The sequence below is a fragment of the Falco naumanni genome, chromosome Z, assembly GCF_017639655.2.
Source record: "Falco naumanni isolate bFalNau1 chromosome Z, bFalNau1.pat, whole genome shotgun sequence".
NCBI lineage: Eukaryota > Metazoa > Chordata > Aves > Falconiformes > Falconidae > Falco > Falco naumanni.
This window is the reverse complement of record NC_054080.1, coordinates 32461930-32480183: the sequence shown is the minus strand read 5'-3', so window position 1 is coordinate 32480183 and position 18254 is coordinate 32461930. Positions and strand designations below refer to the sequence as shown.

The following is an 18254-nucleotide window of genomic DNA, read 5'->3' as shown; positions in this document are numbered from 1 at the left end:
ATTCAAAACAGGTAAATCTTGTTTCAGATCTGTATGGTGTCATTCACAACTGAACAGTTTCTGATCCTAGTTGAACTAGTTTGAGAGGGTCTGTCATGGAAGAATATAGTATAGGGAAGAACCAAGCTTTAATCATGTTGGAGTGGTATGTTTTCTGTGTGTTTCCTTTAAAATGGTCCATCCTTGTTTGTAGCTTTAAGATTTATTGATTGCTGCTCACAATGTGGATGCTGTACCAGTTTTGTGATGGGAAAAGATGTCTCTAGAAGGGTAAATGCTGGAGAAGTTGGAATTCCAAAGTCTTGGGACTTAAATCTCTGTCAGATGCTTCGTGACCTAATTAAAGCTTAACTTCCATTGGGGTTTCTCAGCTGTTTTCTTTGGTATAGTAGTCCTTAAAATACAATTGGCTGTTTTGGCGTGGTTTTGGGGTCTTTTTGTTTGTTGTGTTGTGTGGGGTTCTTTTAAAGAGCTCTTACTATCCTTCAGAAGAAGTCTGATCACAGCCTGCCTTTTCACAGTGCTGTCATTTCATACGAGCTGTAGGCTCATGTTTCTCCCAAATACAGGAAAATGGGCATAACTAGAACTTGAATTCTTGTTGCTCTTTCTTGAAATGTTCATTCAATGTTTAGGAGTTTTTGCTGATAATAATGTCAAGAGTAGCTATTAGCATTTATCCACCTCTTGTTATTGCTAGTTACTTACAATTTTTCAAAACCAGTTTTGTTCCATGATACGGTATTAAGAGACTAGCTGTTGTCTGCCTTTGCTTTTCTAGAATGCAAGGTGAGGGCATCTCCTGGTCTTGGATTTCACATTGTTCCCTTTATAGGAGCAACGCACTGTGTTTCTGTGGGTTAGCCCTTCTGTTGATTATGTGGTGGTGTAATATTTGACAGCCTACAAGGAGCAGGTAGGTAATATTTTTGTGCTGTAGAAAGGTATTTTGCATATTACAGACTTTTTTTTTTCTGTGGACATGCATCTGGCAATGATTCTCTTGTATGGCAGTAGACACTACTCAGGACAGCAGAAAGAGAGAATCACAATTTCCAGGAAAATACCATTAGATCATTTTTTGCAATCTAGGTTGCTGCAGCGTTATTGGTCATATAAGGGCCTGGCTTCAGGTTTTTTATACTCCGCAGGTCCAGGAGGCATCCAGTGCCACACCACCGGCACAACTTGGTTCTTGGTCTCACATGCTGTGTGCCCCACTCCCAGCCCTAGTTCCATACTTCGTTTCTTACTTTCACTAAGGGATGTATTCTTTAAGCTTCAAAGAGTCAGCAGCAATTCAAGTGGTGGTTGCTTTTGATGATGCCCATTTGTCAGCATTTGTTATGAATCAGCAAAGCTCAGCAGTTAATCCTAGTCCCACATGAGGTAAAGTTGTGAATAGATTGTAGTAACAAAGCTTGGAAGGGAGAGCGGTGACTGTCAGGACCATGTGGAGTTTCCAGATGTTTGCTGCTGGCTTCAAGCTCCTAGTATTTGAGGGAGCTGGAGTCTCAGTGCTTCTCTTTTTTTTTGTGTGTGTATATATATAAATGTCTTGCATAGGGATCTTTATTACAAATAAGCACTTGATTTAGAAGGCTGGACAAGTACATCTTAAAGAAATACGCAGAACTTGGTCTTTGAAATCCAGGAAGTCCTAGTGTTACGCTTGAATGTGTACCAACCACTTGAAAACAGCTAATACAAGAGTAATGTTAGCTGCAGTCTTCTAGCTGTACAAGGAACAGATAAGGAGTCTAAGTTAATGATGCTTTCTGTATGATCACAATACAAAGCATAAGTAAAATTTTATCCATAATAAGCTTTTTGAAAAAGATAAAAGCAAGAGCAGTTTATGCCCCTTGTAATTATGCAGTAGCTCGGTCATACGTGAGCTGTAGAAAGGTACTACAGACTTCTGTCAAGACAAGTAACACTCAGCAGGTGATACCTAACTTTTAATATTTCAAGTAGTGTCAGTTATAGAATTGCCACTAAATGCAGAATTAATCTGTTTTTGTGTGTAAAGTTCCTAGTTCAGGTAACAAGACTACATACTTTTCATACAAACTACTCAAGATACTGTGTTGGTGAAGTATTGAATTTAATAATGAAACATGCATCTGTGAGACCAGTTATAATTTGCTGCCTTGTGATGCATTTTAATATTTTGCTTATGTCTTCTCCAAACACGAAATTTTGCTATTCTGCAATACAGAATAATGACAAATTATTTCATATGTTGCTGCTAATTAAATCTGTTTTGTAGAAAATAAATCAAGATTAAGTTGTACATGCAACATAAAACAGTGAAGTTCTTTGAATTTGCACTAACATTTGACTCTGACAAAGCATTTTCTAGCAGTCTGTGTCAAAGTATTTCATACTGATGTTAGTTTTACTCTATGATAGCATGTTAACACATATAATTACAGGTGTCGTGCAGTATCTGAAAACAAGTTAGTGTGATAATTAACTAGGGAAAGCTAAGTTTAGGACACAAAAAAATGTCAGTGTTAAATGTAAACTGCTGCAAATGTGGTTAGAAATATTGGAATACAGTAATTTGCTTTATTATCAGACTGTTTTCATTGAGAAACTGAATTATCATTTGATGATAAAAAGGGCTGGATAAATCAGTGATATTTTAACTGCCAAGACTAGGCTTTCGTTTTAAAAAAGGTTTCTGGCTCTGATGGTTTAGGAATCATACTCTTGTGTTAACCAATATGCTGTTATCCCTGCAGAGTCAGTCAACAAGGTTCTCCAAAATTACTTAGAAAGAGGGACCATTTTTTCTCTCAGGTTTATGATAAGAAGGAATGCCATGGATCCAATTTTATTTGGGAAACAGCAGAAAAAGTTTAGATTTAAATGATCAGTGGTGAAAAGTTGATAGCCAGTGTCCTAAGCAGAAATACTGAAACCGAACTGTGATACTTTTAACTTTATTGGGTGAGGGTGAAGAGAGAAGACAATAGTGAAGTAACTCTTACTTCCAAATGTTTGTTTGAACTAGTGGTGACAAGAAGGAGGGATGCAGGGGAATTTGAGAGCCATGCAAGTTGCTTGAGTAGTATTGGGCAAATAACATTTGTACACATTAAATAAAAAGAAGAAAGCTGTTCAAATGCCATTGCATGTTTACATTACTGATAACATTTGAGGAAGAATTGTGGGTGTCACTGTTCATAGTTGCCTCTTTATTGTTGTTACTTCAGTTACTGTTAAATACAAAAACAGAATGGTGACTAAGACAAAAAGTGTTACTACATTCAAGAAGCTGCTGGACACAGCAGCAGATTTGAAGAACAGCACTCAGGAATTGGTATGTGCCAGAATTTGGTTGCACAGACAGCACTAATTCAAACTTTTTCGAGCATCTGCGTTGTGTAATTACACAGCTGCATGTTATCTACTCCACACCCCTGCCCCCTTCAGATAGTGCAGGAGGTTTTATATGTTAGACCACAGCTCTGTTTGGGAGCGTACAGCAAATAAGCAGGTGGAGGCATTACAGACGGAAAGGATTATCAAGGTGTTGACAATGGAGTTTTATTGTGGAAAGCTGAATCGACCCTACTGTCCTCTGCTGCAGAGTTCATGTGAACTGTTAGGCAAATCACTTTGGCAAGAATTCACAGGTAGATGTTAGCTGTTTGGTCCATATGAAGTCTGGATTTGGGATTGTGGGGATCTGAGCATTCACGACTGCAACTGTAGTAACTGAGTGATAAGCTTTGAAAACACACCTCCAGAAAATCAAAAGATTCTGAAAAATCCATCCTCTGGCATCTCACATTGGGCAGCTGGGTTCAGTGAACTTTCAGGTTTGATCTTTACATGCCTTGATATTCCTCTATTTCAAGAGAAGGAAGATACCGCTTAGAACTGCAGTTAAAGTACATTGATATTTCCGCTGCACTGAAATGGTGTGGAGAAATGCTTGCAGGGAAAAGGCAGTGAGAAAATCAATACTCAATGCAAATTTTTTGAAGTGTGATACGTGAAGGCTCAGAGTGATGAGTAATGATAAAACAAATAGAGTTTTGTCTTTGTTTAGTGGATGCCATATGCCCAGGTGCACTGAGTGAGGTGGTATTTTTCTAGGAAGAAATACAATTGTTAGATTGCATTTGCTATGGATTCTTGTAATGGATTGGTAGGTACTAAGACACGTATTTTGATATGAGCAGGGTTGTGAGTTTTTGTGTGAGTTTGGTTTGGTTTTGTTGGCTTTTTTTGTTCTTGGAGTCACGTGAGCTAAATCCTCCACACACAATGTATTCTTCCCTCTACAGGTTTTAGAACAGATGAGTGGATTTGGTAGCTGTAGGTTCTGAAAATGAAGTCCTAATGGATAAGAGGTATACAAGCTTAACTGTAGGCAGCAATGTTGCTCACCTATACGGAACCAGCGTTATAAGGTACTGTGAGCAATCTGGGCACATGGAGTTCAGAGAACTGAAAGAGAGTGCTGTTTGTGACTTGGGACACATGTGAGGGAGAATAGCAGCATGGATGGAAATCAAAAAGGTGTTTACCTCACACTGATACAGAGAGGGAATCTGAAAGAAAGGTATCATCTGCATAAGAGTTTGTAATCTCCCTTTCTGAATACAAGATGTATTTTGTGAATTCAAGAGGATGATTAAAACAAGTGCTTTTTCATACAGTATGTAGTGATGCTGTAGAGATTTTTTTTTCACTGAAGGTTCTTGAGGTTACCTAGTACCCAGATTAAAATTTAAAGATTTGGATTTTGTCTTAAACTTTATTCTCCAGGCCTGTTCATTATTTCAGATTTGAAATGGCTGTTGAGTATCTCAAATATTATGTCCCATTTGGTTCCTACGCCTCTCCTGAAGCATCACCTGAACATCTGGTTTGAACTTAACTCCTGTGGGGTTTTTTGTACATATACTCCTTACGGGTATCCACATTTTTATGTCTGCATGGCATTTTAACAATCAGTTTTGACGCCGTGAAGTAAGACCATATTGAATTCAGTGTGGAGCACAGAGAACAAGCTTCTTAGTTTCACTGTTTTAGAATACATGTATAAACCCAAGGTTTCAGTTTAGAGCTATTAAAAAATCTTTTTGGCTTATTGACATCTGTGAAGTTGATATGTGAGGTCTGTACCAAGTGAAAATTGTGGAGCATTGTCATAGAAATACCTTCAGCTTTGATATGATTTTTATCACTCACATAACTGCTCTTCATCTCTAGGTCTTTAAAATTGTATTTCAAGGGTGTGTGTAGGTGATGGCTTGATTTTTGGCATGTGAAGTCATTGGTTCTAGTTGGAAATTCAATTTTAAGTATAGATAGAAGTTACTGGAACCTCTGACATATTTGGAAAAATTTACCCCCTTCCCCACCCCCCACCCCCCAGTTTGTTCTGAAAATGTATTTTGAATGAGTGTGTGTGTGTGGGATGGATATGTTTGATGGAATTTTAATCTTTTTATATGTTAAAATCTTGAAATAATTTTTTTAGGCTTAGTCTGTGATTTGTCTTTGTGCAATAATTCTTCTTTTTATTGCCCTTTTTTCACCTTGCAGTGAATTTCATGAGTGTGTTGGTTCTTTCTATCATGATTCCTTTATTTGGAGCTTCTAGGAGACTTTCTCTGAAAGTTGCCCCATTTTCAGTTGGGGTCCTGAGTAAAACTTTTTTATTACAATTAAGCAGGGAACCCAGACACAGAAGACCATGATGTTTCTCCCATTTGCCCGTGGGATATCAGATGGAGATTTTATGTCTTGCCAGAAGGCGCCTGGGGAAGTCTTCAATGGATAGGAATTAGTAGTCTTGTACTCTATTGCAGTGAGTCTTGTAGATGCAAGTCCATTCTTCCAAATTTTTGACTCATTGGGACATTTCAGTGGCATATGCTGTTTGCAGCTATCACTTCATACAGCTTCCCTAAAGTATTTTAAATTTGCTTTTAATTTCAGTATTTTTATAGAATTTCACATTTTCATCAAAATGCTATTGATCCCACTCCACATTTGATTTGGATCACTTGACAGAATCCAGCTGAAGAAAGGTATTAATTTGAACAAAAATATAATCCCAGGTTTTTAAAAGACATACTGCAAAAGTAAGATGAAGCAACAAAGTTTTTTTTTTTTTTTAAATAGTAACTCCTTTTTTTTTTTTTTTCTTACCTCAGGTCAGATTTGGTCTTCCCCCATCACTTCTGCCACTTCCTGGTGCCACATTCTTTTTGGGAGGCAATGTTTCTTGTCTTGACTGACAAGAGGTGCTGTCTCTGGTAGGATAAATTATCTTCTTTGCTTTCCTTCTTTTTGTCTTTAATCTCTTATCTTTCACACTCTTAGTTCCTTGTCATTGCTATTCTTTCCCTTTGCTGTGCTGGCTCTCTCCTGCTTTTCTCCTTAGAGTGCTCTAGGGTGGAATTTTCAGAAACACCTGGGGAAGCTGTAGACCCATGTTGAGTTCCAGTGCCATGGAAGTTTAATGCTGCCTCTCTATGCCTCCTTAAAAAGTAAAGCTCCAGTGTTTCTTGGTAGCACAACTAACTCATTTCAGAAAATGGCTATCGCTGAAAATGTTTTTAGGCAGTGGTTTCTCTGACTTTATATGGAGATGGGTTTGTGAATTTTGTTTCTTAGATGAGATGAGGTGGCTTTACTAGTGAAAATCTTGCTGGTCTGCGTTATGACTGATGAATTCTTCATTTGTTGAGAAGAGTCACTGTTTACAAAACTCTTCAGTAACAGTTGATTCCTAGTGTAAATGGTATTTAAGGTCTGGTTTCTCTTAGCTTATTGATACTAAAGCAGACAGTATTCTTGGGTGAAGGTGATTGCTATTGATTACTTACCGTACCCTAAAAAATTGAAAGGTTGGAGTGAAGTCTTTGTGTACAAATAGTATAGAAATTAGCATAAATTTATGTGACAGATGGGATAAAGCGGTTTGAGAATATTCATATTAGCCTTGTTATTTTAAACCTATTTATAAACAAATTCTGCACCTCTACAAAGCAACAGAGTTGGTCTGCAGATACTTGATAGTATGGCAGAAACTTCATGGCAGCTTCTGTAAGTAAACACCTGGGCACGTGCCTAGAACATTAGCATTACTTGGAGGCTGAATGGGGCCATCCTGGATGTGGCTGGCTGGAGAGCTGTTAAACAGGTGATATTCTCTGGATACCTATCTCAAGTATCCTAGCTCCAGCAGCAATAGATCATACCAAGAATTTCAAGGTCAGAAATGTGTTAGGATATAGTCATGTAAGGACTTCTTGCATGATTGTCAGTAACTTCTGTCTTCCAAATAAATCATTCTAGTAAGAAGCAATGTTCAGTTTTCCTGGTATTTTTTTGCTTTACTCGTGTGTCAGCTGTATGTGCTTAGAAATCAGTGGAATGAATTTGAAACTGCTGGGAATCTGACTAGAAACCTTTGTTGGTGGAATTTCTTCTGTAATATGTAACATAAAATTTACCCTGAAGAAATCTGTGGCTTGGGTACAAAGGTTTATCTGTGCTAACGATACCATCACCTCACTTTCAGTTCAACAAGTATATGTTTTAATTATTGCAGATATTTGCATATGCTTTTAATATAGGCAGTAACAATGAGATGTGCCTAACACAAACCTGTACACTAAACATGGTGTTATGTGAGCATCGGTATACAACTTGAGGTGTGGGTTGTCTTTGCAAGTGGGAAGTTTCTGTAGTGAGAAGCATCTTGTGATTCACTGGTGAAATCAGGTCTGCGCGACAGCTTCACTAAGAGTAATGGTGGTGGAACATAGGTCACAACTGGACAGACATAGTTCTACCACCGTTGCTTCCAAAGTTTCTTTTGACTGTCTCTGTACTTTCCAAAGGTAAGACCACTAACTTCAGTGCCTGAATGATTGTATTATTTTTCCCATGGTCAGAGTAGACTCCCTCCCTAAACCTAGTTGTGGAAAATGAGGTAAGATTGGCAAAGAGAATTCAGGGTGCCCTTGAAGAAAGACACCTAAGCTTTGCAAAAGAAAGCCATAGAGAATACAGAGCTTTATAAGTCATGATGAAACTTTTTTTCGGTCTAGATGTGAGTAAGATCCCTCAGGTGATCTTAATTCCATACCTGTCCCCTGCTACAGTTTGTACTGTTCTGGGAAGATGAAAATGTCAGTAAGTATAGTTTGATCTCTTGACTGTACACATGAAATTGGTTACTTCTGTTGTAAACCATGACCATTTTCATTGTTTATACTTCTTAGTTACATTAATTGGATACCTTACAAATTTAAGAAGACTGAGTAGAAACTGTGCGGTGTCTTGACTCAAGAAGAGGTTGAGTGCATTTTGAAGCTCTTTGTTATCTTCAGTATTGGAAAATAGCAAAGATGAATAAACCTTTCTGCCCTCCTGAATGCAGAAAGAATGGATTCTGTGATCTGCAAGGATCTTCTCCCAGGTTGTTTTGGCCTAAGGCCTGTGAATTGCCAGGCAGAATCTGACAGCATGCCAAGTATTCCTTATGCTGGAAGACTTTTGTGAAGAGCTGAGAAAACAGCTTGAGATTTTGCTATAGAAGAATGGCTTTGTAAGTGAAGATTCCTTAGAATGTAACCTTGACTTTGTAAGTAAAGGTTCCTTAGAATAATTGACTGTTACTACTCAAATTTGTAGTGGTAGAGGTTGCTAATTGATAACGTTGTGTTGTTCCAATCTGCTGTCTGAATTTTATTTAGAAGCAGAGTTACCAGCAGGATGGAATTTCTCAAGGTTAGCTGATGATACCACGTTAGAAAAATAATATAAATGGATGATTTTAATAGGTTTTGGCTCTGTTTTTTACTTTTGTTATGATGCTATCCAGCTCTGAAATATTTAAGCCAGTTACTTGTAGGTGTCATTCTCATTGTACCTCAAAGGTCAGTTAATTTTTGTTCCTGGAAGCATTAGGAATTCAAGGAGAGTGATCAGAAAGCTGAAGGAGTAGATTGTTGAGAATTACATGCCAGAATACAGTTATCTAGCCAAGAATAAAGTGCTTTGGGGTGATAATTGATTGAGGTGCAGGATCCAGACCCTAGTTTTGAGGAATACTGTGATGGATTTTTTTCAGAGCAAGTATTTCATGTCAGCAGCTGATAATGCAAGCACTACAAACAGTATTTAAGTTTTGTGTTGAGCTTCTTCCAAACATATTTTTCCTTTCTTTTAATGTCCTTATTCACAAATTAATGCTTTTGAAGAAAGCAGACACTTTTCTTGTACATTATGACATGGCATTAAATGTCCCTAATCTGTAAGGTGACACTGCCTTCATGTTCTTTCATACTGCTAAGCATTTGGAAGTCTTGGCAGCGTGTTACTATTGTAAAGGTCCATACCGTAGCTTTTTCCAGTTAATCCAGGAACTCTTGAGAAGCTGCTGGAACTCTGAGAAATGTCTCAGAAGTGAGAAACTGCCGAGGAAGTACTTTGAATGATCTGATTAGCTGTATTCAAGGCAAAGCAGATCACAGGGTTAAAGAAGACTAAAGAAGTTGTAAGTAACAGGGTTGTGAATCCTTTTGTTTTCCTCCTGCAACAATGGTAAGGAGTCTTCTAATTGTACACAAGAAAAATGGACTCACTCTTGGCTGTACCATAGGCTCCCAGTTGCTGTATATGGGTATGTTACTTGCACTGAAAGATGTCTGCAAATAAAAAGCTTCAAAACTATCTGTAAAACATATTTTATGTGGACATTATTTCAGGTGCAGTGTCATACCTCTTTGTTCCTGAAAAAATAGTGTAGAATTGTAAGCTTTAGGAAGGTGAGAAGTGCTAAATTGCTTCTGAGTTTCATTGCTGTGAGAGGTGTAGCAGTGAAGTAAGGTAGCTGCCAGCTCTAGCACATGCAGAAGAGTCTTTATCGAACTTTATCGAACAACAGGTGTCATCAAACACGCTCGCCAGGTGGAACCCGACTATACTACTTGATCTGTATGTGCATTTCACGGAAGGGGCGGGAGTAGGAGCACTGGCCCAAGGCCTTCCTGAAAAAGCTCAGCCAATACAATGGATAGTCCTGGGGAAAACATCACGTGCTTTCTCTCCAGGAGTCGAGTGCCTCGGTAACCTCATCATGAAAGGCAGAAAACTCACCCTAAGACATCTGGGCATTGAACCAGCCAGAATATACCTGCCCTTTCGCAAACAGTTCCCAACACAATCAGTGGCAATGTCAGAATATCTAGCTATAGCCCTCGTTGGATCTGGGGGAGAAGTCCGGTATGCCACAAAGCCCCCCTGGACTCAAATGCTAGCTATTGTCGACGTCGACCTCCCACGGAAAATCATGGACCGGCCCCAACAGGGACCAACGGTCTTCAAAGACGCATCCTCAGCGACCTCAACCGCGGCAGCAGTATGGCAATCGGGAGGAGAATGGCACTGTGTCAAAATGACCGATCGTGCGATCTCTGTCCAACAGCTGGAAGCAACAGCCGTAGTGCTGGCGTGCGGACTGTTCCCGGCAGAACATCTCAACATAGTAACTGATTCAATGTTTGTGGCCAAGCTTTGCTTAGCCATGTCAGGGCCCGGCGTGTCAACATCCACAATAGCTCTGATGCTGGAAGAAGCACTTTTTTCCTGAAAGGGCACTATATCGGTTATCCATGTCAACAGCCATAACCCAATCAAAGGGTTCTTCCAAATCGGCAACGACAAAGCAGATGCCGCTGCAAAAAGGTTGTGGACACTGAGAGATGCCCGCCAATTACATGAGTCCCTCCACACTGGAGCTAAAGCGTTAGCAAAGAGATGTGGGATCTCGGCCACTGACGCGAACCATATAGTAGCTACATGTCCCCACTGTCAAAAAGCACCATTGTGGTCTAGTGGAGTCAACCCCAGAGGTCTTAAAGCCTCTGAGGTGTGGCAGACAGATTTTACGCTCTGCCAATTGTTAAAACCTCGAGCATGGCTAGCAGTAACTGTAGACACATATAGCGGGGTGATCGTAGTGGCACAACACCTTAAGACCGACGCTAAAGCAACCATCCAACATTGGCTAACAGCCATGGCGTGGCATGGCATCCCTAATCAGATCAAAACGGACAATGGTCCGAATTTTGTGTCTAAATCAGTCCAGGCATTCGCTCTGAAATGGGGTATTACTCTAATACACGGCATCCCATATAATAGTACAGGACAAGCCATAGTCAAACGGGCAAATCAAACTCTGAAATCTAAATTAGAGGTATTAGCAAAAACAGAAGGTTTTACCAACGTCATTCCCTCGGGGGACCAGGCACGCTTATTAGCGGCAGCCCTATTAGCTTTAAACCAGTTCCCCAGGGGAGATGAGGTGAATAGCCCTGCCCAGAAGCACTGGGCCACTTGAGCGCTAGAAGAAGGCCCATCGGTCATGATCAGAAATGAGCTAGGAGAATGGGAACAAGGGTGGAAATTAGTTCTGACAGGGCGAGGGTATGCCGCAGTCAGAAAAGATAACAGAATCAAATGGTGTCCACTTAAGTCTATCAAGCCAGACCTTCAGAATAAAACTAATGAAAACTGTGAGTTTTTGTCTGCAGGACCGGATCATTGGACACCCCCGTAACCCATATACCCTGGTGACAAGAGAAGATGACGAGTCGGCAAGCGGCCTGTCCGCATCTGAGAGCTCTGCACCGGCGGAGTCCAGACAACGGCGAAACAGCCCCTGCAGGGCGGGGCTGCGATGTTTTTGTGTGATTTCAGTTTTGGGGTTCATAAAGCCGTCTAGCGGTTTGTATGAACATCAGCTGTGGGAATGGGTACTGGCGAGATGGGAGGACCAGAAGATACTACGGAAGATTGTTACCCCGGGACCCCCTAGTTTCCAAGTATATCTCTGTGACCTAATCCTCTCAACCCCCTGTTTGAACACTGTAATGTATTGTATGTGTCCCAGCTCTAACCCCGGCAAATCTTACTGTAACGTCCCTTACCAGTATTACTGTTCTCGCTGGGGCTGTGAAACCATCGCATCTGGCTGGAAGGTAGCGAAACCAGACCCGTTTCTTAAGACCAGTTGGGGTCCAACAGGCTGCACCCCTAAGAGACCAAACGGGTTGGGAGGGACAGTATGCTGCGGGAAATGTGACTGCCAATATATTTTCTTAAACGTAACCAATGAAAACGACCTGGGATGGACCGTCGGCAAAACTTGGGGCTTTAGATACTGGCAACCCGGCACAGATAAGGGGGGACTGTTTTTTATTAAAAAACAGGAAGTAAAAAGCGCAACAGCAATTGGCGCCCAATGTGGCGCTCAAAGAAAAAGAGACAGGGAAGCCCAACAAGGGTGGTTTGAATCATGGTTTAACCAATCACCGTGGCTAACCACCCTGATACCCACCTTGGTAGGGCCGATTGCAATAATCCTGCTGACACTGATCTTCAGACCCTGTATATTAAACAGGCTCGTGTCCTTTGTCAAGAGCCGGCTAGAAAAGGTCAACATCATGTTTGTAGAACACCAACAACTGCTTTAAAAATGTACTTGATCGGTATTTCCCCCGATTCTCCCTGGCTCTCCCCAGGTATCCCAGCTACACTCCATTACCCCCAGTCGCTTCCCAAGTGCCAATTGCTCAGTGTGCAATTGTACTCTTTTTTTAGAAATATTTTTACTATTTTAGCCTGTTTAGTTAAGCATAGGGAGAGGGGAAATGTTGCTAGGTAGGGCCTGGCGGCCGGAAGATGTCGCGCTGTACGGAAACATAGGGCCCCCCTCCAGGTAGCCAACAGCTTTTAGCTTATGATGTAAGCAGACGGAAGTGACACTGTAAACCTAGGCTATATAGTGTCACGCCGCTCAGCAATAAACGCCATTCGCCATCCACCACATTGGTGTCTGTGAGCTGATGGACTGTGCGGCCAGGGGTTGGCCGCCATGCCGTTCCTGAACCAGGTCACCGCGCGCCTGTGGAGGCAACAGGAGGGACAGCGGTTAATGCTGTTTCCCATAGGAGCTGGTGTGTTTTAACAGTCAATAGAGAGCTCAGAAAACCTGTTAAAATAGCATTTGGCTTAAAGCTGTACTAGAAATGTGGACATTCTGTTCTGCCGAACAGGTTGAAGGTTTCTCTTCATCCCTGCTCCCCAGTGACACCACCTTGGAGACTGCCAAGGTAAATGGATAGTTTCATGCTCACCCATAACAGGCTGGGTATCTGCAGAGTAGAAGGCTGTGCTATTTGTGGGGTAAAACTGGTTGCATTTTTTACATGCATTCCTAAATAAAACTTTAGAATCCAACACAGTATGCAGTGAGGCAGCGTTAAAGAATGTTTATGTGTTTAAAGAAGGTATAGCTATGGAAGATGCAAGTATGACAATGAGTGGTTTTGCTCGTGAACATCTGAGAACTTGAAATAGCTCAGTAGTTTAGTGGGTGAAAACTACTTTTCTGTGTGGAAATCAAGTAGCGTCTGGTGGGAGATGGAGATCAGAGCTTATAAGTTAGTCTGAAAACTTAAAGAAAAAGTTGTCGTTTTCAGTGTTTTGAATGCCCTATGACTGTGCTTCCAAGATGCGGAAATTAAGGTAAACCAGTGAAAATATATCTGGTGTATCCACCTTCACCACCTTCATTATCTAGTTTTTTTCAGTAGTATCTTTATATTATAGCACTCTTCCCCCCCCCCCCCCCCCCCCCAACAGGCAGATTGTTTAAAAACTTCTTTCAATGGAGATTTATCAGATTTGTTTGTACAGTTGTTTTTTTTCCTATCCTTAAAATACTGATTTGCACATTTTGTAACTGCAGCATGGCATCTGAGCCTATAGTAAGAGTAGGCTTAATGGGTTTTGACACTCCCTTTCCTTGTTTCTTAAATTATGAAGTGGGATATGTTATGTGTTTGATAAAATGCTGTATTATTAAGCATCTGCTTTTAGTTCAGCAAATAAAAACATTTCTATAAATTGCTGTGATATTTTAATTTAGAAAAATGTCTTCATTGTTAAAGCTCAATTTCCAAATTTTTAGAACTTTGTGGGAAATTAGATATTTTATTTTTTTTAGTTGTCATCTGGTTGTTAAATTAGGTTCCTGTACTGAGTATTCCGCTGCAACTCTTCAAGTTCAGACTGTTTCATCTGGCTTGTTGATCTTTTCTGCTAGTGTAGTTTCCCAAATGCTTGTGACATTGTTTAATTCTGAATGTTTTGTTCTAGGGCAAGGCTGAATGACTGTGTCCTATTCATAGTAAGGATGAGGGGCTGCAGAAGGCTTTTGCCTGGAGCAAGGTGATGGAAATTGTGGTATTTGTCTGACGCTTGTGGTGTACATCAGAGTACTTGGCAACTTTCTTCATTAAAATTTAACATGAGGATTTGAGAGATCTGAGTTTTGGCAGGATGGAACAAAATATCGCCAGTTTTGATCTTTTATTTTGCCTTCTAGTGTTTCTACCTGCAACAGAACAGTTACATTGAAACCACAGTGATTATTTTCTTCAGAGTAGTTGTTTCCCCCTCCAGCTGAAAATAGGTGCTCTAAATGCTGACCTTAACGTATCTTCAGTTTCTATAGGGTTAAAAATAGATATTGTTTTTCACTTGGAAATTGTAGGTGGTTGCTTTCTGTTCTAGGAATAAAAATGAACTTTCTCTTCCTGCACTTAAATTTCTGAATACAGTTGGGATTTTATGGCAAAATAATAGTGAAGCTGATGAACTTACATTTTATATTTTCTTCAGTAAATTGATCCCTTTTTATCTGGTTTGACGGACCTGCAATTAATTATTTTTTATACTTGTCCCAAGTGATTCTTTCCTTTTTGGTGTGTTGGAATAAAAATCCATTTGTGTAGTGTTTTTCCTGAGAATCAGGTTTACTTTGAGGACAGGTTTGAACAGAAATATCCTTTTAAAGCAGTTTTTCTTAAGTAAAAATATTTTCTTTAAGAGATTGAGCTAATTACAGTAAAAAGACTTAAATCCTGGAGACTCATGAACTGTAATCTGTAAATCAGTAATGACTTTTAGTGTTTAGTGATAGATGGAAAGCTATTTAGGAAAATGATCTGAACTCATTATTTTCAAATAGGGTGGTTAGTAAATTATTCTGCAAAGTAAGTTGGAAGTATGTGTGAAGGATGAATGGGACTGTCAGGGAAGTGTTCAGAAGGTAATATTCTGATAATCTTTGGGGTTTTATGCATATGTGGTATAAAAGGAGAAGAAAAAAGAAACTACAAATAATAAAGCTAAATGAATTTTTTTTTAATAAGACAAAGGTAGGCATTTGGTGTGGCTGGCAAATGGCTGGGTTGCCAATCCAGGGAACCTATCAGCAATTAATAAAGAAGTATAAGCCATGCTGAATCAGAAAGGAGGGGAAGAGAGGAATGGAACAAACTCCAAGCCTGACCAAAGCAGGCATGAAACATTTTTTTGCTTTAGGCTACTGTATTTCCTACCGTATTCTTCTGTTGTAGCTTTCACATCATAAGCAATTGTAGTTTTTGCAGGCATGTTACCAGCCTAAGAAGTTATTATCTGTAGCGGAGTGGGAGTAAAAGTGGTTGCCAAGGCAGTCTGTTTATGTTCATAGTAAGAAAAATGGCTGAGAAGGCCCAGGGTAGAACATTGCTACTACTTAAATGAATATACAGTAGGTTTTTAACTTCCTATTGCCATTTTTAAAATTAAATTTACATTATCATACTGTCTTGTGTTCAGAGAAACTCAGTTCTTTTTACAAGTTCCTAGACCTCTTGTGGTGTTAAGGAAAGATAAATTCCTTTTATGACATTGTGGTGCCATTTGAATTGGACATTAAAGGTAGACTGTAGGCTTGAAAGTGTTCTTGTGCTCCTCTCTGTAAACTTGGTTGGATGATAGGAATCTAGGTATGGCTGCCTGCTGTGAAATAGGTATTGCTGCTTGCTTTAGTGGAGAGGAGAACCACTTGTTCTTTTTTCCTTCCCTCTCCCAGCTGCTTTCTGGATGTATTTTTCTGACATGAAAAGTCAGTGTATTTCCAGACCACCTTGTGCAAGTCTTTTTTGTAAGTCTTGGCTGTCGTGAGACATGCTGTAATCACAAGGTGTTACAGGGAGAGCAGGAGTGCTTACTGCATGAAAACTTTGCCTTTCACTTCTAGCTCTTTGGTTGCCCAGCCATGCTGCCTGCTTTCTGCACTGCTGCCTGGCCTGTGCAATTCTTACCTCTTCTCTGCACTGCAGGAGAGAAAAGGTTGCCACACTTGCATACATGAGGAATGTTTAAGAAGGTCAGGAGTGACTGATAGCACAAAAGGAAGCAAAGCTGAGTGTATTCCAGACACCAGAGCTATGTATAGGGTGCACCTAAATAGTGTATTTAATTTCTGCTAATCTTTTTGCAAAGGTAATAATTTACAAGACAAACTGATGAATTTTGCCTCTACTAGGTGTGTTGAGTATTGATGTTTTTCTCTTACCTGCCTGAAACGGTGGGTTGTAGAAAAAGGACTCAAGACTATTGAGTTTTCTGCTCAGTTGAGCCATACAGCTCCATTCTTTCCCCTGCCTGATTCAACATGTGTCTTGTTCTCCTTGGTCTTTTTTTTACTTTTTTGTCAGTCTTCTTGAATAATGCTCTAAACCAAAATATGCAAATATTTATTTTTTTATAAGGTAATCTCATTATTCTTGCAGGGCTCAACAGAGAAATAGCAGTTCTTCAGTTTAATTTCTTCTTAGGATTTTCTCAAGTGTTTCTTCATGTTTCTTACACCTATAAAACTCACTTGTGTGTGATGTTCTTCCCCCCCAGCCCAGTTCTCTTTCAGTTGTTTGTCTGAGCTGCGTATTTCTGTTGTCTCTAGCCCTGGAAGAAACTGAGGAACCTGTTCCTGTCCTACTAAATGAGAAACTTTGAGGCTCATTTTACTAGACACAGGATTTAGACCAGTGCTGTTACTGTTACTTTCTTGCCCGGGCACTGTTTACAGCTTCCTCAGTATAAGTATTTCTCTGTTAATAGAATTCACATGCTGTTTGCCATTTCCCAGATTAACAGAGTTCTTAAATAAGGTCATGTCTGGTGCCAGTTCTCTTTGCTGCCACACCACAAACTTTCTGTGCTCTGATAAATGCGTTGCAATTTATTTAATTTTAATGTATTAACAGTACTTTAGCAGGCTTTCATGTTGTGATGGATTTGATGGCCAAATTAAATTATATTAATTGAATGATAAGAGATGGATGGACAGAGTATCAAATACCAAGTTAGAAATCCACATCCGCTTGATGAAAAATCCTTGCAATGTACACTGTTCATCGTTCTGCTTTAAGTCTTCAACATGTCTGGCAAAACCTTTCACTATGAATCAGTTTTCACGACAGGTTAAGAATTCTGCTGCTTTCTAAATGTTTAGATATGTTAAATGTAATAATCTAGTCAGAGAAGATACTTGACAGCTTTTCTTGATGATACGGAAGTCAGTGATACTCGGAAAACATTTTTGCTATAGGAAGCCAGGGCTTAAAAATAACCTAGTTTTCACTGTCTGAATTTAAGGAATGGTTAGTGAAGAGTCTGATCAGGATATGAGGCCTATAAAACAAGACTATTTAATACACTTTTTTTTGGCTAATATATCTGGAGAAAGTGGTTTGTTTCTGTCTTATGTTTACGGTAACTTGCAAAAGTAATAAAATAGAAGGCATAGCAAATATTCTTCTAGCAGGTTTCAAACATAAAAGCTATCCTCTAGTAAAGGTGGATCCCATGTTTACATTTTACTATACAAAATTTCTTAGATAGAAACAGCGTAGGCTAGTTAAAAAATGTGTTTTCAGAATTGGTCTCCTGAGCTGCTTTCTCATCTTACCTGAATGAGTTTCCAAGGACTCCTATGAACTTGTTAAAATCCTTTTTTCATTCATGCTTGCTTTCTGTGTTTTGGCACAGGGGTGTGCATTTTTTCCTCTGTCTTTTCAGTGTAGACAAGTTTGCTCAGATCATGGATAATGGGAACCTATTCCACCCAGCTTGTCAGGAAAGTAGTTTTTTTCCATCATAGGCTGTATAGTGATTCTCAGTAAAATGATGTCTAGATAGTGAGTCCAGAGTTTCCAGCAGCCTTTAGAGCAGTTTCTGGTTTGTGTCTGAGGTGTCCCAGCAGTATATTTAGAGAGTTGAAAGAATCTGCAGATTTGTATGTAAAACTTCTATAAAGGAAGTGATTGCTCTTTTTATTATGTAGAGAGAATATACGTTTAATATGGACA

General features: G+C 39.7%; 1 protein-coding gene across 3 annotated transcripts in view; it reads left to right on the top strand.

Annotated features, from left to right (window-relative positions):
- The window catches only part of LOC121080899 (E3 ubiquitin-protein ligase KCMF1), a 55052-nt gene that overhangs the window by 2939 nt on the left and 33859 nt on the right, over nt 1-18254 (top strand). The window contains exons 1-2 of one of the 3 annotated variants that reach the window (XR_005825521.1): nt 6295-13160; nt 14209-14280. The exons of 1 other annotated variant lie outside the window; for it this stretch is intronic. The gene's annotated coding sequence lies outside the window, so the exon portion shown is untranslated. One more of the 3 variants, XM_040579260.1, reaches the window with a different exon arrangement.